Source organism: Haemorhous mexicanus, chromosome 2 (assembly GCF_027477595.1).
Source record: "Haemorhous mexicanus isolate bHaeMex1 chromosome 2, bHaeMex1.pri, whole genome shotgun sequence".
In the NCBI taxonomy this organism is placed as follows: Eukaryota; Metazoa; Chordata; class Aves; order Passeriformes; family Fringillidae; genus Haemorhous; species Haemorhous mexicanus.
The window spans coordinates 106,475,794-106,499,756 of record NC_082342.1 but is presented as its reverse complement, the minus strand read 5'-3'; the positions used below and the strand labels follow the sequence as shown (position 1 = coordinate 106,499,756).

Here is a 23,963-nt window from a genome sequence, read left to right as displayed (position 1 = left end):
AAACCACAAAAATCTCCAAGCATCCAAACTTTTAGTTAAAACAATCTTAAGTTTCAAATACATTAATTAAAAATATTCATTGATTTTTTTTTTCTGTGAGTTATATCACATAATATTATTGAGTCAGCAGAAGCAACTGAAAAATAACTAGGTTAATAGATGGAAGGCCATCCTTTTTTTTTTTTTTTTTTTTTCATGTATGTTGTTCACTCACAGAGCTTTAGGCAACTAAAACGTCAATGTGTATAGAATTTACTGAAACAGATTTAATGATCTCCAAATGACAGGATTTGCTATTTGCTTGGGAAAAGCAGAGTCACAGTTCACCTTCTGAAAATACTGTTTTGTTACTATTCTTGTGGGCATCCCACACTGTCACCTTCATACTGAAATCTGTTTTTATTTATACCAGTAGTAAAGATTTTAAAGAGAGTCAAGCAACATATTTGCCATGCTAAAGCTACAGATTTCTTTAAATCCTAAGCTGAAAAAAATCCATTTGAGCCCTCCAAATTTTTTCAAGAAATATTTCAATTATTTCAATTTGATTTGCTGTGCTACAGCACCTCTTTTCTCTCTAATCCCCCTCATTGCTGCATATGAGGTTCTACGTTTGAAGTTCCTCCTGGCTGGCTGACAGTCTTCTTCCTTCATCAAGTTCTGCCACTGACTTTACAGGATATGCACCACCTCTTACCCACATACATCCAATGATATTTTCTGTGCCACCTATTCCTCCTTGCTCTTAACAATGGGTCTAAGCCCAGCAGCTCTTTCCCCATATCCCTTTAAGACAGGAAATTCTTTAAAAACCTAGGTTAGACCATCAAACAGGTCTCCCACAGTAACTCTGGGTCCCATGACCATCCATGAGAGTATCCCTGCTTCCCATCTACAGTAACACCCCCAAATTATCACCCCTGTAACTTCCCTCCCATCATGCACATGCAATAACCTACTGCAGCAGCATCATGGCTCTCCCACTTTCCATCTGACCTTCCTTATGCACACTGGCCTAGCAGAAGGAAGCAAATGCCCTGGTGGTTATTATTACAGGCCAGCCACAGGCACAGACTGGGCTTCCCCTTTTCTTGCCCAATCTCTTCTCTAACCACCTGCCTATTTCTGTCAGACCTGAATATGCATGCAACAGGCCTGGAGAACATGGCCCCTCTGCCAAAGTTGACTAGGAACTGGGCAAGCAGTTCAGAAGTTACTGGCAGGTGGGAGGACAGGCTAATGACAGATGGGTGGACAGATGGATGGACAGATGGAACAATTGCATAAGCAACCTTCCCTCAAACTAAAAAAAAACTTTGAAGTCCCACCTGTTCCACAAAGCATTTCATCAGCACTAGACACTCCCCACTTCAAGGTTTTCTGTTTTATAATAGGCTCTACAGCATAAAGCAGTAGCTTTAGTCTGTAGACTTACCAGATCAACACATTCCTGACTTACATCACAATGTACAGCCACAGCACCCCATAAATAACTACCTTTAAACACAAGCTGTACACAAACAAGATTTCACAGTTAAGAAGAAAAAAAATGGTTGCATAAAAACATTATAATGGCATGCAACTTGAAATATCCTTTGTAATAATAATGCCAGCAATGAAAGGAGAAAAAAAGCATGAGCTTTTCGGGTGGTTTTATTTTCAGGTTCATTTTATTCTTTTTTTTTTTTTTTTCCTTGGGGGGGAGCATGTTTTGTTTTTCAAGAAATACGAAAAGAAGTAGAGAAGTAAAAATAAAGACTACTACCAATTAAAGGATCTGCAAAGGCGTCTTGCATCTCAACAGCCTAAGATTGTGTGAAGGGATAGAGAAGAAGCTGTGCTAGATGAACAGATGGATCAGGAAAGCGTGAAGAGGTCCATAAGGTAGACTGAAGTTTTAAAAGCATAAAACTTCTGAAGCCAGCACAGATTCTTGTAGGTGTTTTCATAAAAGGATAAGTTAAGGTGAGGCAAGTCGGGGGTTTCTTTTTCTTTGGGTTTTTGAAAAAGCTTATAGGTGAAGGTAGATAACAGCATACTATGTGTACACGTCTGGAGTGGTGGATTTGGGAATACTCCATCCTTGTCCCGCATGCAAGGCAAGGAAGACTGGAAGCATTTTTGCAGAGGTTAAGCAAACAACCTGATGGCAACCTTGTGGATGCTGTAGATCAAGAGCAGAAACAAAAGTAGAGGCAGATCAGAGCCAAGACAAAAGGGGGGGAAAAAGCCAGCTTTCACCGAAGACATTAGCTTTGTTTTAGCTAGAATTCTCTTTTCAAGTGCTCAAAAGAAAATATTGCAACAGTGTCATTACCATGAGCTGAGTACGGAAGTACGTTCATTCCCTGGAAAAAGAAGAATAATTTAGTTTTACACAACTTCTTCTGACTGACATTTTAGGAATAAACATACTTCTAGGAAAACACTGCTTTTGAGCAGAAGGTCTACCTCGAAAACCTCCTGAGGGCCCTTTTCCATCACTGATGTTAATTAACACTTCAAGATACCCTACACAATCCTAGTAAAAACAGCAGTAGAAAGTTGGAGAGGGAGTATTTTATATTTATTAATAGGTACAGCCTCATTTCAGTAAACACCCATCTTGCAATAAAAAAGGTTATAATTAAAGGTAGTGTACGTTCTGAGGTTCACAACTGAAAATTAGTAACAGCTACTGTCACTGCTCTGACAATTGCCTAGTTTTTGACTAAAAAACAGCTTTAACTTTTGGATGAATAATCCTATCTATAAATAACCCATAAGCACAACAAACCATTTTTCATCTCAAATGGTATATAACATTAAAAGCAAACTTGTCTTAATGTATTATAAACCTATGCCCATCTCCTGCTCATTATCATTACATTTATATTTACACAACACAGGAGACACTGAAGAGCTTCCAGCATTACCTACCAACAATTTTGAACAACATCAACTTGAAATATCAATTAAGATATGTTAAAACCAGTTTTATATCCTATATAAGATGCTATATGTTTTGACAACTTTTAGATTTCTTCACCTCTGAAAGGGGTCACAAAGTCAGATGGGCCTTAATCCTGCATACACTCCTTTATAAGCAATGCAACTAAAGTCAAACACAGGCTGAACTCACCATGTGCACAAATATTTGTGGAGAGGGTTTAAGTGACTCCAGGGAATAAACAAAATGCTGCCAAGTGTTCAAAATCAAAAACAGAAAAGGAAACTTTTCCTGCAATTTGTTTTTAGCTACTGGAAAGTTTTCTTGAACATGAGAGGTTAACAGGAATTTAGAACAAGTGTAATAGGTCTGACAAGAAGAGCTTTAACAAGAGCTGACTACAACATGCCCCCACCTTCCATGCACCTTCGTTTTGCTATTAATATTTCAGGTAAATGAAGCTTACAAAAACAAACACAAAACCAACCAATGCCAAAACCAAAACAAACAAACAAAAAAAACCCTCTCTCACCATCCTGAAAGAAGTAGAATGACCAAACTACACTACATTTATTCACTGAAAATTAACATGCAATTAACATGATATGCTGCAACATGCAAGATACAACAAATCTCAGTGTGCCTGGTAAGAGTAAGAGCCAGCAGAAGGTAATACCCAAATCCTTCCAGCAGACTTCTGAAGTTTGTCTACTACAGATCTCCCACCAGAACACCATCCTCTTCACCATCACCTAGAAATGTGTCCAGATGAGAAGAGAGAGGAGAGAAGAGCAGCACACACCACCAAGCATCATGAGCCCCCAACACTCAGAGCACACCAGACCTTCTGCTCTACACCAGCACAGTGTTGGGGTATGCTGAGGCAAACACTGGGAGCATTTGGGAAGTGAATGACATGAAAAATACACAAAAAATAAATGTGACCTTCTTAATATTAGGAAACAGAGCAGCAAGTACAAAGCTTATAAACAGAAATTTACTATGCTATCAAGTTTAATTCAAAAAATTCTGTGCTTTAAAAACAAATATATAGAAGTACAAAGTCCTGCTTGCTAGTACAAAGCTTAAAAAGCTGGCAGTTACTTTGCAGCCATGAAATCAGATTGGTTTAACAAGTTAAAATATCACCCAGAATACCACATACAGGCCAAACAGAAGGATCTACCCTCTCAAAGTCAGGAAGTGATGAGACTGAAAAGCCCTCAATGATGTACATTCACTTACTTTGCATATAAAGTGGGACTTCACAGCTGAGGAGTTACTCACTTCATAAGCACTAACTCAAAGCAAACTAAACACACTGAAAAACTCTGGATGTTTCTACACCAGATAGCAATCCCAGAGAATCATGAATTTAGTAAGGACTTCAAAAAATCAATTTTAGGATCCCAACTTCTCTGAATGTGATGATGAAGTCAGTCAAAACATACTTTTACACAGAAATCATATTAAGTGTAAGCTGTTTCTCCAAATTCACTAAGAAATGTACAGTTCTTACAATACAGGATGACTTTTAAACACTGACACCTAACTATGAAACTGAGAAAGGAATGAAAAAAGTTTTGGTTTCATACTTGAGGTCCAAGAAAGATTATTTTGATACTTAATAGCTGAATAAATATTTTATTCTACTGAACCTTGCAGCCACATCCCCCTGTTCCTTCAGGAATACAGCAGTGCGTTACCATCAACATCTGTACTACTACAGTCATCTGTAAGAACACATTAACAGAGACACTGATACAATTTACCAAAACAATGGAGCTCTAGGTGGCTGGCATACTGAAGATTCAGTTAAAAATGGATTCACACTTTGGGTTTTTCTCTCCCCTCCTTTTATTTTTTTTTTTTTCCAATAATATTGCCAGGCAAGTATTTCTTGTAAGTGCCAACTACATCACCACGATAAGATAATATTCTTTTCTCCAAATAAGTGTCAGTGTTAAATTAAGTTACCTTATTATTATAAATAAATAACTAAATAACTAAATTTCAAGACACGAGAGTAGGCAATTCCAACACTAAAAGGCTGCATTAAGAATTCAAATTTGAAGCCAGGCTGGAACACACAAACATCTCTGCTGAAGTGATGTTAGAAAAATAAATCTAATTACACTAAAGCTAGAATGAAAAGCTTCTGGGGATCTAACAGTTGAGTATCACAGAAAGTCATCATATAATAAGTATAGCCATTCCACATACACTTTCCTCATTTTAAAAGACAGCAATGGAATATTTTTACTCCACATCAGCTAAACACACCTTACATCTCAAACTTCACATGACTGAGAAGAGGAACATAACTTGAGAGCCCATACATTAATTTCTGAAAGTTACTTTGCCTAAAAGAAACAGGCATGGAAGCTCTCTAAAGCTAACCTATTTCCAATGAAACTCTCATAGTTGCTTTAGAGAAGGGAGGAAAAAAAAAATGCAATATTTCTATAGCAACACAGTTTAAGACATGCAGCACCTTTTATATTTATTTTGTTCTTTCTTTGTGACTTAGTCAAGCTATTTAACACAACTATTTCTGCCATGCTAAAATATCTTCATTAACAGTGACAAAGAAATATATTACCATGTTCTAAATTTAAAAAATAGTTAAGAGCTGAATACATTGATCTTGTGAACATTCAGAACTATAACATTTTTCTTTCATCCACATATAACATTATGAAACTGCACAGACTCAGCAATAGGGCTGATGTTGTAACAGTGATTTCCTCCATTTAGATCCTGTTTTAATGTTTGTGTTAATTTATATTGTAAAATTAATGCTTACTGCTTCTGATGCAGAAAGCTGTTATAACCATTCACAAACAATTCTTAATCTAGATACTAAAGTATCAGAGTTAAAATACAGAATTTGGAACCAGGAAATGGAGTCTATTATTCATTATATTACAAACACTCATCATTCTCATGTTAGAAATAACATCAGAATGTTCTGAAGTAAAAATCAAGTTAATAATCTAGAGTTTACAGTTTTAGCTCATGGGTAATAATAAAATTCTTTAAAATTCTCAAATAGAAATTATGACAAATATAAGGCATTCTTGTTCCTTTCACATGATGAACACACAGTTCACAATGACACATTTATCCTCCATGTCAACACATTTCCAGGGTAGTTCTCTCTCATTACTGTTTCATGACCCATGTTGATGCTTTGCACACAATAAGCATATAACCAAAAAAAGATTTCATAAATAAGAACTCATATCCTAGTCAGAAGTTAAATAGTACCTAGGAAAAACTGTTGGTTAGGTCCTTTCTGTCCAGATTCCTGCTCTTCTAATGTTTGAGAGAGACTGAAAGCCAGTGCTTACATGTGAGCAGTTCTCAAGAGTTTCCATATATAGTCAGTATTACAAATAGTTATTTTTATAGTAGCACTGAACTGACTTTTCAATATATACAGAAAGGGTGTTTTCTGCTTACAGAAATTGTTCTGTTATTCTACCTTGTACTTCCAGTCTTAGCTCTCCTCCCACTCATGGTCTTGCTCCACAAAACAACAGAAAGAGCCACTGCTTGTGTAAGGCCAGCCTGGGACTATAGTTCACAGAACACCAGATTGGAAGGGACCCCAAGGATCATTTGGCCCAGCCTTTCCTGGAAAAGCCCCAATCTAGAGAAGATGGCCCAGGACCCTCTCCAGGTGCGTCTTGCATGTATCCAGTGTTGGGGAAACCAACAGCTTCCTGGGAAGACTGATTATTCCTTCAGCTGATTCCTTCTATTGTGAAAAATTTTCCTCTCATGTCCCATTGGAATATCCCCAGGAATAACTGGTACCCATCACCTCCTTGCCAAAGGGAGTCTCCATCTCCTTTGTAGCCACACTTTAAATACTGGAACATGGTATCAATTAGAGCAGTGCTCCAATAACAGTTTCCACCAAACTAACCCAAACCTCTATTTTATAAGAGGCTGTCTTTATACTGATCATGCAGTTTTTTACACTTCCCTGTAGCTGCTTCACTGGTAAAGAAGGCTTATGAAACCTATCATCTCAAGGGTTTTGTTAGGAACATACAGCTAGAGTATGCATTTGAATACTCAGATCTCCAAGTCTATTTATTCCCACATTATTATGAAAATACACTGATAGGATCTACGAGAACATTAAAAAAGCTCTGCAATTTCTTTGTTTCAACAGCAAGTTTTGAAAACTAAGCCAGGGCACATAAGCTACATAAACAGGTTTATTGTAACTCTCATTTTAAAGTCAGACAAAAGGAATCAAAACAATATCAAGTTTCAGCTTCCATAAAATTCCAATCTAAAATGTTAAAAAAACAACTTTAACAAACTAACCATGGCTTATATATCAGATTCACTAAAACTGTCCACATTAAGTTAAAAAATTAGCCTAATGCAAGTATTTTTTTACTTGTGTATTTTTAAAGATAATTGCTTTCAACAGCAGGTAACGGCAGGTCCAACACCCACTGGAGTTAATTCTAAAATATCTAAAACATAGTATAGCATTTGCTCCTTGCAAGGTTTGATTTCTACAGCTTTAGATTTTTCCATGCTCCTATAAAATATGGTCTTTCACCAGTTGTCATGTGCCATCCACTTCTTCTGCATGCTAGAAAAATCTAAGGAGCTAAATAAAGGCAACCAAGATTTTGACACAATTCTGATGTTATTATCTAAATACTACAGTTTTAGGTGAATACTGGGAAACAAGGCCATATTCCTGAGAGTCATTCAATGCAGAGGCTTCTTGAGGCAAGAGATCTCTCCTTGAAGAACATCTTGCCAGAAGTACAAAGGGGGAGATTTTCTTTCCTATTGCTAGATGAGCAAAATGAGAGAAATTTTGAACACCCACACAACTAGAGGTAGTATTTAAGTCTGTACAATAGAAAAGGACAATACTTTTCTTATTCAATCCACCTATTAAAAATGGCACTTTGTGCTTCTACTACAAACACATATATTTTATAAAAAGCTTACTTTTTTTCCACCAACTGCAGATATTTTTGCTGTTAAAAGCACACACGCTAAGACAAGAGCAATCTTAATGATCACACTGTTTTAGGCAAACCCAAAAGACAATCTGAAATGCTAAATTTTCACACACTTACACCGCATCTGGGAACTAAATAGTTAAGTGTACACGTAGATAGTAAAATAAAGTGGGACTTGTAGATTGTACTAGCCAAGGAGCCAGTATCAGCTGGCCACATACAACTTGATCTTTAATTACACTGGAAGCTGGTGGTGCTTAACAATTCTCTGAAAAACAGCAGAGAGGCATGAGGAAAACAAAAGAAACTAAGAGGACAATTTTAAACTTCCCTCATGCAGTACTGCAGAGGCACTTGTGATCTGTGTTAACCAGTGTGCCAATGGATTTTCCCAGCCCTCCTCTGCCGTACATTCTCTTACAGCCTATTTGAGACCTTGCAAAGCTTTACTAGATAAACACGAATTAGTAATAAATGATTCTTCCAGATGTGACCGTGACTAATGTATTACCATCCTGACAAGCCTACTGAGTACAAGCCAGGTAATAGCTTCCCTCGCCCGAGGCACAGCACCCAGGAATATGCACAATCATTACTAATTTCACCACGGCAGTTGCAGGCTGTTGCTGCCTCAGACAGCTACCTGCCGCAGCCATGGTCGGCACTGCACGATGCAGACAGGAGGAGGATCTCTGCGAGCAAGGCTGGAGTAGTTCAGCATCAGCAACAGCGTGCAGAGCCCTCACATTCATAGAGAGAACGGAATAGGAGCTCAGCTTCTTGCTCCTCCAGCCCTAGAAAAGGCATTGCTGCAGACACACAAAACCCTGCTTGAAACAAATCCTTTCGCCTCCCATATACTCCAAGGACAGCAACCGAGGTTTCCCTGCTCACCCGCCAATATAAAAGATGAAAGCTGAGAGCAGACCAAGGAACAGCCCAGCGACGGGAATCCCGGCATCCCCCATCTTCCTAGCTGAGGAACAGCCTTCTCTCCTGGGTGTTGTCCCCTCTGATGCTCTCCATCACCACCTGCCTACCTTGGAACACCTAGTACGTTTTCTCACAACTGGCATCGACAGTACATAAGCTCAGCAACAGGGTGACTGATTAAAAAAAATAAAACAAAACCAAAAAAAAAACACAACCAAAAAAACCCCCAAAACCACACACACACAAAACCCCAAATCCACCCAACAGCGAAACAGTGCCTCCCCCAAATCATAATAACCTAAGGAGCATCTTTTTTAGAAAAAGCATTAAGCGCTTCCAGTGCGACGGAAGAAGGTATCAGGGAGGAAGCGGGGAGAGCTCGCGCAAGACAAGGCACACGGGCGGAATCCCGCGGGCGGAATCCCGCGGGCGGCGCTCCCCGCACCCCGCGGCACCATCGGCGGGACCGAGGGAGGGCCGCGCCCGCCGGCTCTGCCCCCTCCCGAGAGGGGCGGCCGCGGACCCCGTGCCCCGCCGGACCCCAGCCGGGCACCGCAGCCTCGCCCCCAGGCCCTTCCCGGCCCCTCGGGCACACCTGGGCTGGGATCGGAGCCGGGCGCAGACACCGACCGGCCCCGGCGGGATGGGAGGAGGGCGGCAGGCGGCGGCCAGCGGCGGCTGGGGAATTGCGGCTGGCTGAGGAGGAGAGGGGATGGAAAAGGAGCCGAAGGAAGGGGGTGAGGCGCGGGGCTGCCTCGCCGCAGCAAGAGCCCGGCAGCCAGGCGGTGACAGGTGAGGGCGGCGGGGGGGGGCGCGGGGGGGGGGCACGGGGCCAGCCCCCAGCGCGGCTCCCCTACCTGCGCTCCGGCGCTGCCGCTGCTCTCGGTGCGCCCGCTGGCGCTTCCCCGCCCGCCGCCGCCACCCCCTCGCTGCGCTCCCCCGCCCTCCGCACTCAGCCCACCCCGCTGGCCGCAGGACCCGCCCCCAACCTGCACTGACGTCTCCGCCCACCAATAGCAGAGGATCGAGGTCTCCCAGGCCACGCCTATGCCCGTCTTGGCCAATAGCAGCTCGTCATGGCTCAGTCTCCCCGCCCCCGGAGCCGCCTCCGGCACCGCCCCGGTCGGGGCCGGTTCCGTTGAGGCGCCGCTGCCGCGCAGCGGGCGCGGGAGGCGGCGCGGCCGCGGTCCCGGTCCCGGTGGTCGCGCCGGGCGGTCCCGGGGACAGGCCCGGTCATGGGGGACGGGGGGACAGCTCCGCAGGTGAAGGGGCGGGGGCCAGCCCCCAGCAGCAGGGCACGGCTGTGAGGGCTGTGTCCCTCGCTAACAGGGAGGGGGCAGGGGGCTTTTCGTGCGGGGGATTCCGCGGAACGGATGGGCTTCCTCTTTTTATTTTTTTTAATTTCTTTTTTCTTTTTTTGGCTTGGAAACTGGTCCCCGCCTCCGGCGCGCAGCGCCGTTTGTCACCCGGCTGCGGGGCGGGGAGGTGGGAGAAGCGCCGTAGGAGCTGCTGCCGCTTGTGCTGGATGGGTGGAGAGAAGGAGAGCGGCTGGAGAGAAATGGATGTTAAAATTCAGTATCTCCGGTGAAAACGCCTCCAGCCCTTAAGCATTTCTCCATCCTTTTTTACAAAACTCTTATCTGGGCTTTCAGAATCTGTGGCTGGCGCCTGTAAGGCTTTCACTTTTTCGCTTTGCTCACATAATAATAATAACAGTTTTAAAGTAGAAGACACTTTTCAGCCGACATATCAGATGCATCACAGCAAAATGTAGCTTTGCAAGTTATGGATGCTTGAACTCGACTCCCATTTTCTTGGTATGCTTCAGTGGTTATTTAAATTAGAAAAATGTTATGAAGCCCAGTGGACATAACGTGCCCCAGAATCCTGCAATGGTTGAGTATTGCAACCAAAAGTACATTTCTTCTTTACGAATATATACCCTAGAAAGATCTGCACAGACAGATAGCAGAATTTAAGGCATTGCAGTGCATAAAAATCAGGCATCTCATTTTCATTTGTTGTTCCACACAGACTGCTTCATGGGCCTTGGGGCACTGAAGTGTTTTAGTTTGGATCAGAGATGCACTTTTGAAGTAAATGCTGTCATCATCTCTGCTAACAGTGCTGTAATTCAGAGTGTGGAGTGCTGCTGGAGTGCATGAAATAGATCCCTTTTGTATAAAGCTAAACTAATGCATTCCAGCCACAAATGAGCACTGGGTAGGACTCAAACTGAGCTAGTCAAACACCAGGAATCCCTGAGGTGAGTGTACAGCTCGAAGATCAGGCCCTCAGCACCAAGGGTTGCACTCCACAGGTCTGTTAGAGCTTGGCACTTGGCAGTGAAGTTGGAGATTTGGAGCTTTGTAGTTCAGAAGGAAGGTCCCAGGGGATTTCTAGTGTAACATCTGAAAGTAACATCTGATTCCTGGTTCACAGCTGGCAGTCAACTGATACCTAAAAACTTTGATGCTTAAAAGTCTGCCAGAACTCCCAGTTCATGTATGGATCATCCCATATTCTTGTGTCAGGAGTACATCACACCGTCCACAGCCATAAGGATAACTTGAGCTGAGTAAAAAATGTGCTACCACTGCTGCTGATCCAGATATTGTCAATGGCTTTTGTGGTCCTTATTAATCTCCCTACACCTGCAACAGATTCCAGGATAGAAGGCAGTGGTGCTGCAAGTTTAAAATGAAGATAAATGGCTGGGTAGTGGTTTAATGATTAAAAATAACTGAATGAACTTCCAATAACATATGTTAGCAACGAAAACATTTTTTTATCAGTATATCTTGTCATTTTAATATGAGGCCAGATTGTAAGAAATGTAGCACGCATAAAGTTTTTGTAAGAAAGCATATAGAGAACCACTGTGGTAGCAAAATCAGAGCTGAGAGATTCTTTCTTACAACATACACAAAATAGATCTCTTTTTCTTACAGTGCTTCTCACAGGCAACCAGTGTCATACACTAACATGACATAGTTACTCCTTTTACTGAGATCTGTCTACTTTTGGAAGGTGTGTGTGAGAGAATTATGTTATTTGATAGAGAAGATAAAACACTTTGTTATAAACTTTAATCTTGAGGAGCTTGACTACAGACAGCAGTCCATAATTTTACATGTCTGAAATCAAACATCATAGCTCGCTTGTCTTCTAGGTTACTTTCATATTCATCATCTTTTTTTTTTTGCCCTCATCTTGTGGTTGTCACAGAAATGTTGGAATACAAGAGATCTTTGTTTCCTGTCTCCAAAAGTATAAAGCTAATTTAACTCAGTTATAAAAATGGAATTTTCTAATGTGAATCCTTCAAATCAGGCATGATGTGGAGGCCAAACCCTTTTTTACTGACACTCACATCTATTATAAAGATTTTCTTTTGGCAAGCTACACTACATTTCACAAAGTCACTAAAACAAAATATAGGAAAAAAATAAGTTTTACTAGGTGAAGCAATCATATATGACTCTGAATACAAATAAGCAGGTCTCATTCATAACAAGATATCTTTTTTTAGACAAACTTCCTGTTAAAAAAGGGGGAAACACCCAAGTTTCCTAAGAGCCACCTAGGTGTTTTCTCCAGGAACTCCTAAAGGGATTGTGGAGTGATGAAAGCCAGAGGCAAACACCTGAAGGCAGCAGCCAGATTGTCTTGACTTCCCTTTTTGTCCCCAGACACTAGCTGGCTCAGTGTCAGGCTGGCCCTCCAGTGCAGATCAGAGCAGTCTGATCTGTTCTGCTGGAAGTGGTGAGAAGTGCCAAGTCCTACACGTGTCCTACTTCTCTGGAGCACCTGTGAGTCACCACTTAGCTGGGTGCAAAGGCAACTCCTGGTTTGGTGGCCAACCAATGTCATACAGCCTGGAAGGAGACACCTGCTTACCCACTGCATCCATATCTTCACTGATACTAAGAGCCAAGTAGGAATAATTGAGTAATGAGCATTAGTTTAGTGAGGTGTGAATGTATATAAATGGGCCAAGATACTATCCTGGCATTAGAAGAGCCTTTAAAAGGGCAAAAATCAATGGGAGTTTTTCTTAGCTGAAAAGTGCAGAAATTGGCACATGGATAGTAGCAGAATATTCATTTCTTCTTACTTGCTATGACATTTCATTACGCACAGAAGAAAGAAAAACCATGAAATAGTCAATAGATATTGTTTCTTTCCTAAGGTCTTAAGAGAAAACAGTGTAACAAAAGGGAGTGATGCTGGTTTTATTATTGTTCTCAACAAACTGGCTGTTGCTTTCCTGGGAACCAAGCTCTCAGTTGAGCAATCAGTACTTTTAAAATAATTTTATGGTGAATTTCCTATACAGTGTTGCACTTTTAATACACGCAATAGTCACAGTCCTCAGGTGGCAGAGTCTGCACTGACATCCTTTTACAAAACTTTTCCTAAAATGTATATTTCAAACTGTGTAATTTGCAAGTATTGCTCTTGATCATTTCATTTTGAAGATTAGGCTCATGATCAAAGAGCTATGGCTTTATTCCTTCCTGTGCAAACATTTCTGTGCAAGGACTGCAAATCAATTCTTTCTTCCTTCATTTGGAGGGCAATGCAATCAAAATGGCAAGTGGTTCACTCCACAAGATTTTCCTGGTATGGGTGTGGTGTGTGTGCTGGTAGGGATGAGGGGTTTCTGCACATCCCTGAGACAAAAATACAAGCAGCTCTAGCCAGCACTTCTAAGCTGGATGCTAGATGGGAGGACTAGATGAAGTCCTTCCAAGAGCAGGAAAGTAACAGAAGAAATAGTACTTGGTCTTTAAGAAATAGTCATACTGTCTTCTTTAACAAGACTTGTTTAGGCTATGAAAAGTACCAGTGATCTAGAGCTTACCTACTCTCTGCCTCTTAGTTTAAAAATAGGTTTTCTGTGCTGCTTAACCACCTGCTGTATTCTCCCCCTATGCATTAGCACTGCCCTTTCTGCTGGCTCCCTAAACATACGTGGGTAGATCGCGAGATACACATTCTGCTTTTACAGAGGCAGGACTCAGCCTAATTATAACCTGCAGGATCAGAATGTGACTGTTTTGACTTGCAGAAGCAAAGATGAATAACTGAGTTGTTGGCATTTATTTTAGATATTCTGAACTCAGTCCTCTTTTTACTGTAATTTATTGTACTTATGACAGTGCTAGTACCTGAAGAAAATTACCTATATGTGCAAGTGATCATTTGCATTGTATTTTCCAATGAAGTAAATTGACTTTTAGCAAAGTAAAAACACTTTTGCTGTTCTTTTGTAAGTCTAAAATCAGTGTGGTTTTGTTATTCTCTATGATAAGAATATAGTAGACAGAATAAAGTTTAAAAATATTTTTACCAGACTACAGTAATTTAGACAATCTGACATTTCAAGAGCTGTACATCTTTATTTTAATATTAACGACCAGTTGTGGTTAATGGATTTCATTCATCCTAATATCTCTTACTGTGTGTAATAGGCACCTTCAGTGTTTACATAGGTAGCTTTTCCCATGATGTAGTTCATCCTTGAGCATAATTTATAGTTCTGTGTCAGCATTTGGTTGGAGCAAGACAGGGGTAAGATGACATGATTGCAGGGTGGTTTTCTGCTGTGGTAGTCTGTGTGTAAAGCTCTTGAGGGCAATTCCTGGTTGTCTAGACCCTTCAATGCTGCAGTCCTCACCTTCATCTCAGAGCAATGGTACTGACATATATCATTACAGACTAGCACATCACTTTGTTTTCCACCTATTTTCGTCCCATGGAGCTCTGCTGTCCCTAGCAATGATGTCAGAATGCGTGTCCCTGTGGTGTCCCTAGCCATGATGACAGATTAGATAGGATAGCTCACATATTTTTGTAGTGATTATTTTCTTAAAATCAGTCCCATTTTCAGAACATTTGTAGCTTTACATAAACAGTTTCCCAAAGCATGTCCCTTTCATTATATTTAAATACTTTCCTTCAGTGTCTGACTTCTCCTTCTTACTCCTTTATCTCTTGGTTGCATTTAAACTATGTAGTTACTATTGTTTTCAATCATATCAGCAGTATCTCCCATTTGGGGGCTCTTTTGACTTAATTTTTAAGAGACAATGTTTCCATATAAAAGAAGAATCACCCTTCTTTCTATAAGAAATATAATTTGTTAATTGTCTTTCTAAGCCAAGCCTCATGGAGAGTCTATGCTTCTACATTAGGGTCTGTATACACAATCAAAAAACTTCACATAATATATTAAATACTGCACCTAGATTGATGTACCACTAAATGGAATCTCCAATTAAATCAAAAATACAACTTTGTTTAAATGTATTTTTAGTAAGGGGAAAGATGTGTACGTGTTTTTGTAGCCTGACATACAAAAGGTTATGTTCTGAAATTTGAATTTAAATATAGCAGAGAAAAAGGGATTGGACAACAGTATCAATGCAGTTGAGATGTTTCAATTTTTATTTATTGTAACATGTATTATCATCACAATTTTTCTTAAACAGAGTCTTACTCTTGGACAGAATTCTTATGTTAATGGATCAGGTTCATACAAACACTAAATAATAGAACCATCCTTGCTTCCCCCTGCCTTATAATTCAAGGGTTTATAGTGAGAGACCATTGGGAAAGGATGAAGTAGTTCACACACATGATAGACAATTGCCTACATGGATCCAAATCTGTAGCATTGTGGCAGAGGTTTGTGAGGAAAACACTGAAGTGGCTTTCCTGATGTTTATGAGGAGCTCAGCAAGAACACGTAGGAGCACACAGGAGATAACATGGATGTGCATTCCTGAATTTTTAACACTCATCCATCCTGAGTAGGGTGGATGTGAGAGCGTGGGAGATGATATAGTGGGGACGAACTGCAAATGGACTTCCAAATGAAGAGAGTGTATCCTAGTGCTGTAAAGATGGAGGGAACAAAGAGAGGGTTGTAGGAAACAAAGATTTTAAACTTGCCATTTCCTACAGTGATGATGAATTATTAAGGTAGTTGGTGTCAAGGGTAAGAAAACAGATGTTGCAGCAATAAATGTGTGGCATAATGAAAATCTCGATGAGTTTAAAGTATGCATATAAATGCAGAAACCCTTCTATTGGAAATGTTAGAGAAAATTCTTGTTAGGATTTCAGCATAATTTGGCTATGAAAAAAAGATGGAGGTGGAAAGTGCAGATAAGTGGCAGGCTAGATATGATTTGTCATGGTGACTGCAAAGGAGATGCAACTGAAACTGCTGTTTTAAAACACATCATTTTTGAGGTCTTGTCCCTGCAGAGAAACCTGAGCCAAATTTTCTGTGGCTTTCCTTTGAATAAAAACAGTCAGATCTGCAGTGAAGAGATGAATATTCAAAATTATAACTAAATCATCATAGGGTCACATTGTCATAAATACTGGAGGTGGGTCTTGAAAGAACACCAAGTGACATGAAGTGGTAATGGGTAGATGCACAGAAAGAAAACAACAAAAAAAAGAAAAAATCATGGAAACCTAAGGAAGACAAGGTTTCAGTAATGGATTATTATTTTTCAACTTTAGCTCAGTTCAAAACCAGTAACAGTCAAAGGTAAAAGCAGATTATGATGTGTCTAAGGGGAGAAACCTAGTTTACAGAGGTTCTGGAATGAAGGTGAAGAGGAGGTAAGTTTAATGAGCTTGGAGATGGGAATGAGGAGCAGAGCATTTTGTAGCTGGTGAGAAAGGGGGATCAGAAAAAGAATGGTTTTGGTGGGAGCGTGAGAACTGAAGGAGGAGTGAACAACAATTTGCTCAGGATGGAAGAACTGAGGCAAACGGAGGAGTTGGAAAAGAGAAATTCTTAAGGTGTGACATGGAAAAAGGAAAGGAGTTACAGAAAGGGAAGTGATGGAAAGCACATGTCTTCATGTAGAAGACATTGGTGAGATCCCAATGTGGAGAGTGAAGGAGATGCAGAGTAGAGAGGAGCAGAGTAAAAGGGAGGATGATTCAGGATAGATAAAATCCTACTTGAGGTGTTCCCCAGCTGGAGAATGGAGAATTACCTAACCAGGAAACAGGAAAAAAATATAGAAGGATAAAAAAAGCTTGCAGTGGTGAAAAGGGGTGAAGTGAAGGACATAGAAAATTAACAACAACAATACTTGGGATAAAAAGAGAAAGGAGAAATTAAGAAATCTGGGAAAAAGAGAAAGGAGACAAATACCAAGAATTATACTGATCATCTGAAAATTGTGGAAGGTTTGACTGACAAGGCTTGAGGGAGAAGATGGCCTCAAGTATGAGGGTGCAAGGTGTATGATCATTGTTTAAAAGGGAGGAACACAGCATCAGAGATTCAAGAATATGGCTGATGAAAATCAGTGCAAGGCTGTAGGCTGTGGTATAGGCTGAACTGAAGGAGGAATGAACACAGAAGGGAGACATGGGACTCTTCAGCCAAGGGCTCAGGTGAATTGGTAAAGACTTACATGGGATACAGTGAAAATAAAATAATGCCTTGAGCTGAAATAAAAGGATAAGGCTGAAGATGGAGGGCAGACAGAAGGAAAATGATAGGGGGGAATGAGTAGGGTCATATTTAATGCTCCTAATAATGGAGAAAAAGGGATGTAGCCTGGGAGGAGTATGGACAGGGAAAGAGCAAAAGTCCAGTGTGACTGCCATGAAATGTATCTGGGGAGATAGAAATGAATGGAAAAGAGAAACTTCTGAAAGAGAGGGAAGATAAAAAAAGACTTGGTGAGGGTGAAAGGAACGACATATGAAAAAGTCATGGCTGACAGGGTTTTTTTACAGAGACAAAGAAAGTGGGAGGAAAGAAGGGTGTAGGTGTGAAATTTGAAGCTGCAAAAGAAGACAGGTAGAAGCAGTAAGAAAGGAAGATGTAGCATAAAGACAAAATTTTCAAACTTGGATGGTAAAAATAATGATCTTAAATTCTGTTTAGCCATCTTCGTAGAAGGTGGCTTTAAAGCAGAGTCCCTCAAAATATTTTTCTTTTTTCTTTCCAGACATCATCTGCAAATAGTTACTTAGATGTGTGGGCTTTTCTCTGGAGAGAGCAGTGGGAAATGAACTATGGATTCCTACTCTGTCATCTTCAGTGTGTTCATTAGGTGGTGGTGGAAAGGCTGATAGAAATTATATTTAATAAAGTATCAGGTGATTCATTTAGCTGAGAGAAGGAATAGATGTTAATAGTGCCATTCCTGAACAAGTTTAGATCTTTCCATTTCACCACATTTGGCAGGTCTGTTTGGATCATGCCTAATACAGACTTCAGCCTGAATGCAACCTAAATGGCTGAGACCAGGTTTATTTCAGCAGTCTGCACTGGAGGGCCCTGCTGCTTGATAATAATGTTGGTTTCTGTCTTAGGGACTTTCCTGTTTCTGCAGCTGCTTCTGCTTTGTTTGGAAGTGGACTTTTTTTTTTTCCCTGGACATGGGCCTTGCTGTGCTTCTGTCACCAGGAGCTTGTGTTTCTGCAGAGAACAGTCCATAAAAGCATGCCCAGAGATCAAAAGGGAGCTTTCCCATGTTAGCACAGAACACCCACTGGCAGGGTGAGTTCCTCCTAATGCTCCTGGCAGGCAGCTTTGGCTCCTGTGAAATTCAAAGTGTGTGTTTTTACATGCAAAGCTGTGGGACGGGATCCATACACCACTCAGTCCCTGGAATGGCTCAGCAGCTGGGGCTCTTTGGTGTGGGGCTTCTGTTCTCACCTGTCCTAGGCAAAGGTCTGCTGGTCTCATGTCCTGCCTGCTCACCATGGTGCTCTCCACCAGCATTTGTATTTCAGTCATAATGCCCACAAAATGCCTGTTTCCAAGAGAAGCTTTCTCCTTCCTGTTTTTGAGAAGGGATTTGGTTGTTAAGCCTGGGGAGCTGCAGCAGACTGTGGTTCTGATTTGTTTTCTAGGAATGACTAAGAGAGGAGGAGTTTGTACTCTCTGACTAAATTCTGATGACACTGTTAGCAACCACATTGCTTTAACTGTACATGAGCTTGATGAAACTATGTTTTTAATCTTGCAAAACCCTCCTCAGTTTCTGATGTTGCTTCTCACATACATGATGTTATTTTCCATTTTTAGCTTCAATCCTTTTGGGTTTGGCATACAGGATTTTCCAGAAATATTTTCAAATGGATTTTCTCAACTTAGTAAACCAATTACTTTCATATATTTTCATTGTTGGCTAATGTCTGAAGATTTCTTGTTTTGAGTAAAACCCCTTGACCCTGGTTAAAACCAACATTTTGTTTTACTATATAAGCATCTTAAAAGTGAAATGTATTAAATCAGAAAAATTAGGAACTACTATGGTGGAGATTTTGCTTTCAAGTTATAGCAAAGAATGCAGAGAAAAAAGTTCGAGTATTGATCAGGATAATGGGATGTGGGATTAATGACTTGGTTGGAAGCTGCATCAGAAAAAAGGTGGTGATTTGAATCCTCAGAGGCAAAATGAATGAATTACACAGTAGCTGATTTTGGTTCAGAATGATGGCAGTTCCAGATTAGCTTCCCTGGTATCATTTTAACAGCATCCAGCCACGACAGTGAATAGTTTCTTGTGTTTAGTCCCAACCAGGAAAAAAAAGTCTAAGAAAAAAATCTGGATGTGCAGCCTGATACTCACAGTTGAAAATCTGAAAACATAAGGCTGCAGTTCTCCATTGTGGACCACTCCCGGGTGAAACTAATATATTTTTCTCCAAAACTGTGTTGGAACTAGTTATCCTGTACTGCAGTGACATCTACTGAAGAAAAGCAAAAAAGTCTGGGAAAGCAGTCTTTGCTTTTCTAAACCATAATACAAACATCAGGGATTTAATAAATTATTGAACATTGAGAGGTTTAACATTTTTCCCTTTGTCAATTTCAGAGCTATTACTGTCTGGTTTTTAGGAAGCACCCATCATTACCATGTTCCCAGACTTTAAACACATAACTCATGTATTCTGTGACCTGTTTTGTATGCAAATACTTAATTCCTGAAAGGCTGTGGTTTAGTTTTAGTTCATTCTCCATCTGAGAATGGAAGTAAAGGGACTTTTTTTCTCACTGAAGGAGGGTAGAGATTAGAATTAAGGGGGCTGGCAAGCATAAATATTGTTCAGATAGAGCTGGCTGCTGTGTGCCACAGCAGGTGGAAAGGACAAGGGAATTGTCCTTCTGCTACTAAAGTGAACTGCTTGTAGTTTTATTACCTTTAGGTGGAGCATATTTGAATATGTGCTTTCTTTATGTCTCCTCTTGCAGAAAGCAGTGTTTTATACTGGAAATGAACTATTGAATTGCAGAAGACTAATGGATTGCATTGTGTACAGCTGCTTGCAGGGGAAATCTGCTTGATTTGCTGGCAAAGCTTTGTGGTCTATGGCTGCCTCATCCAGATACTTCCATCTCTTTCTTCCAGGGAACTGGATTACGGGATCTAATCTTCTTGCCATTGGCAGCAGTGTATGCAAGCCTCTGGATGAGGAGAAAAATGGGATTCATGCTGCACTTCCATCCCTCAGAAGCAGACAACATCTTGTCATTTTAGTTGCAAGATCCTCCTTGAAGGGATACCTCCAAGCAGAAGAAATCCCACCACTGCATGCATGTGACAAACTATCAATGAACTATAAAAAAAAAAAAAAAGCATAATGTAGCTGCAAAATATTGTTTGATTGAGATTACTGTTGTTAAAAAAAAGACCTGAAAATACCAGTGGGAAGGGTTTATGGTTCTGCTCCCTTCTGCATTTTTTTTCTGGTCTTCCATCATGCAACACTTTCAGCCTATAATTAAACCAGCTTGCTGCTATTTGCATTTTCATGAAAGGAGCCTCTCCTAACATACCTCCCTTTAATCTCCTATTTGATATCGAGTGAAATTTAATTTCAAGGCTTTACTCTTTGCAGATCATTTAACTCTTAATGGCTTTTCATCCTAAATCTATCTCTGCTTCTGTCTGAGCATATGTGTCTCCCTCCTCTCTCTCTCTCTTTCTTCCTCATTATTTGTTCACCTTTAAGCCATTCCAAAGCTATTTGAAAGACAGATTGCAAAGACAGAAGCCTGAATTTTGCTATTATGGTCTACAACTTTGGCATAAGTTCCTACACATTCCTGTCAGAAATATTTCTGGAACTGAAAAGCCAGCAGGGGAAAAAATGAGCTCTAGGCTGCTTATTAGTTAAGTAGTTCTGTATGGCACTATTTGCACATGGGAGTCATATTTATGGATTTAGCTGAACAGTCAAAGAATAGTGCTTTGCACAATATTCTTGGAAGTGCTTAACTTAAAGTCATACATAAAACTAAAATATAGTTTATATGCTCAGTTCTAGGTCCTTTGTGTAAGGCATCCCTTAGAAAAGTAATTGCTAGCAGCAAAGCATGTCTAGCAAGTGGAATTTTCTGTTGATTCTCTCATTCCCTTCCCTATCTTTCCTTTTCCCGACAGAAACAGATGGAATTTTATTTTCTCACAATTACTATGAACTGAGACTAACAGCTCTTAAATTAGCAGTTAGGGGGTGGAAAGGTGTGGAAAGCACTAAAAACATGCAAACCCTCTGTAACAGTCAGAACAGTGAAATGTGGAAATAAATCTTATCAATCAATAAACCATAACTGCCCTGTGGCTTGTGGATTACACTCAATACATGTAATGATCCATCAGTCCTTCATATAATTTGTGTATATTAAATAATAAAAAAAAATCTTGATTAGACCTTCCAAACTTCTCTGCAAGAGAGGAGGACTGACATTTTATTTATTTGCTCATAAAATCTGCAAAGGATTTTTTTTCAGCTTTGAAGTTGTTGTTTAAGCATGGAAGCCTTTGACTTTCTGAGAACATTTCCTTTAGGTTCCTCTTTGCCCTTTTTAATCTTTTTTTTTGTCTCAGCTTCCTCTCTTCCAGAATTTGGTATTTTCTTTTTGTGACCATTATCTTATTTTTTAATTGTAGCATTTAATCACAAGAGATGGCACAATGGTAATAAGCTCAGTTTAAAACCTACTCCAGTTATGACATGGACATCTTCTGAGAAGCAGCCACTTGACTTTCTTGTAGGCTAGTTCTGGAGCTGGTCTGGATGTGCTGCAGGTACTGACCACAATATGATTGTCTGACACATGCCCCAGGAGTCACACAAAGGCTCCCTGTGCTACAGCCATGTTTAATTTTGAGAAAAAAAGACTTTCTAAATTGAACATTCTAAATCACTTGACCTCTAAGCAGGCTATATGGAAAGATGAGGAAATTAACATTCAGAGAAGCAGACGCCGCTGAGACGTCATTTTCTAAACCTTGACTGAGGCATGCAGGAGGAAGGCCTGATGCAATGTCAATTTTGTTCCTGATGAGGATCTCATAGTGGAAAATGCACATCACCTGAGCTGGAGTGAGGGCTCCCCTTCAGCATGAACAAGGTGGGGATGTCCTTTCAGGCAAAGAGAAGTAAAGGAAGAAATTCTCTGTGAGGGAAAGAAAACAGCTACAGGTGAGGTATATTTCAAGCTCAGTTTTCTCTTTGCTACAGAACCAAGATCATGCTGGTCCTGAGCACTGGTTGTGGGCTGCTCTAAGATCAGTAAATTCATTTTCAGTATGATGAACTTTGCCATACTGATATTGCTGATACTGACCTGTTAGTTCAAGAAATGGAGGTCACTACATTCTTGGTAGTGTTTGTACTGACCATAACCCTTTCCAGAATTGATTACCAACACCAGGTGATGAGGATTGCTGCCTCTGGTCTGCAATATGTGTATCCCTTCTTCTCTGCTCCCACACATGCATGATTGAGGATGCAGTGTAAAACAATAGCCCAGAGGCTGTCAGGGATTCCTTCCTATCCCTGAAGAAGCTGAAATACAGAGGTTGTTCCCGCTTACACCCCTGCAGCTTAAGCCGAGTTTCCATGAAGATGACTCTGATGCATGGGATGAAAGATGTTCAGCACACTAAAATTATTCAGCTACATATTTTCTGCCAAGTAGACCCTGAAAGTTCTGGGAGAAATGCCAAAGCAATGCTGGTAGATGAATGCTTCTGATCCATCATGTCCTTGACTGCAGGAAGACAGAAATGTTTGATCAGGACTTTTTTTAAGGTTACCCTCTCTTTGTTTTGTTTTTCTTTCTATGGACCAGCTAAATACCAGCTAAAAAATGGTATACTCATTTGATGACGCCCTTCTCATGGAAAACCTTAAATTAGATATAGCATTAAACTATGCAGTTTCCATAGATTCCACTTTATTTATTTTATAGTTATCTCCTACCAGTATCATACATATTTTCCTGGGTTTTCTGGGTTTGCATTGTTTTGCTGATTCACTGCATACAGCACATTGAAAATTCTTGGTAATCCTGCAAACAAAATCAGCTTGATTCAAATTCCTTATACTGTGTGCTCATTCCATGGAAGGTCCAACTTCACTCTCCCTCAGCATATACAGCTGGAAAGGTTTGACTTAAGGCAGATCCAAAACCTCCTTCTTGAGCATTTGTTTAACAGGATTCTGCACTACACCTTGTCTTGTATTTTGGACTTTTTTTACCTGTGCCTAAAAGCAGTGGCTATTTCTGCCAGAGTGGCCCATTCATACAGAACTTTCCTCTGAAATATGGCTTGTTTAGTTCAGTGAACTACCTTTCTTTATCTGAAAAAATATTCAAAAATTAATGCCACAGCTATATCATGATTGTTTTAATTAAATTATTTGCTCATGCAAATTTTCATGAGGTTGAAGTGTTTCTAGATAATGATGTATGTTTACTAAGCCCTTTTCAGCACCTTAAGTCCCTAGTATTATTTAACAATATAAGTATTACTACAGTTCTAGGGCTTTCTTTTCTGTTTAGCACAACCAATATGGAGAAATTTTCATTTTTGGTCGACATTTTTTCCCACATTGTAACAGGAAGATATCTTTCTGTTTTACTTCAGTCATACACCATTTGATGTTTCTGATGCTCTCTTTCATGCCTAATTTTAGTAATTGTGATTGTGCCTTCAATGGCACATTCATTTCACATTAGCTTCTTGTATTCTGGAGGGATTTTGTAGTGATGTAGAAAAAAAGTCTAGAAGCTTTTAAAGAAA

General features: G+C 40.3%; 1 protein-coding gene across 3 annotated transcripts in view; it reads right to left on the bottom strand.

Moving 5' to 3' along the window:
* CDKL5 (cyclin dependent kinase like 5) overlaps positions 1-9,801 on the bottom strand; it is a 124,787-nt gene extending 114,986 nt beyond the window's left edge. For all 3 annotated transcript variants that reach the window (XM_059839842.1, XM_059839843.1, XM_059839844.1), the window contains exon 1: positions 9,726-9,801. The gene's annotated coding sequence lies outside the window, so the exon portion shown is untranslated. The remainder of the gene's footprint in view (positions 1-9,725) is intronic.
* Positions 9,802-23,963: the final 14,162 nt, after the last annotated feature.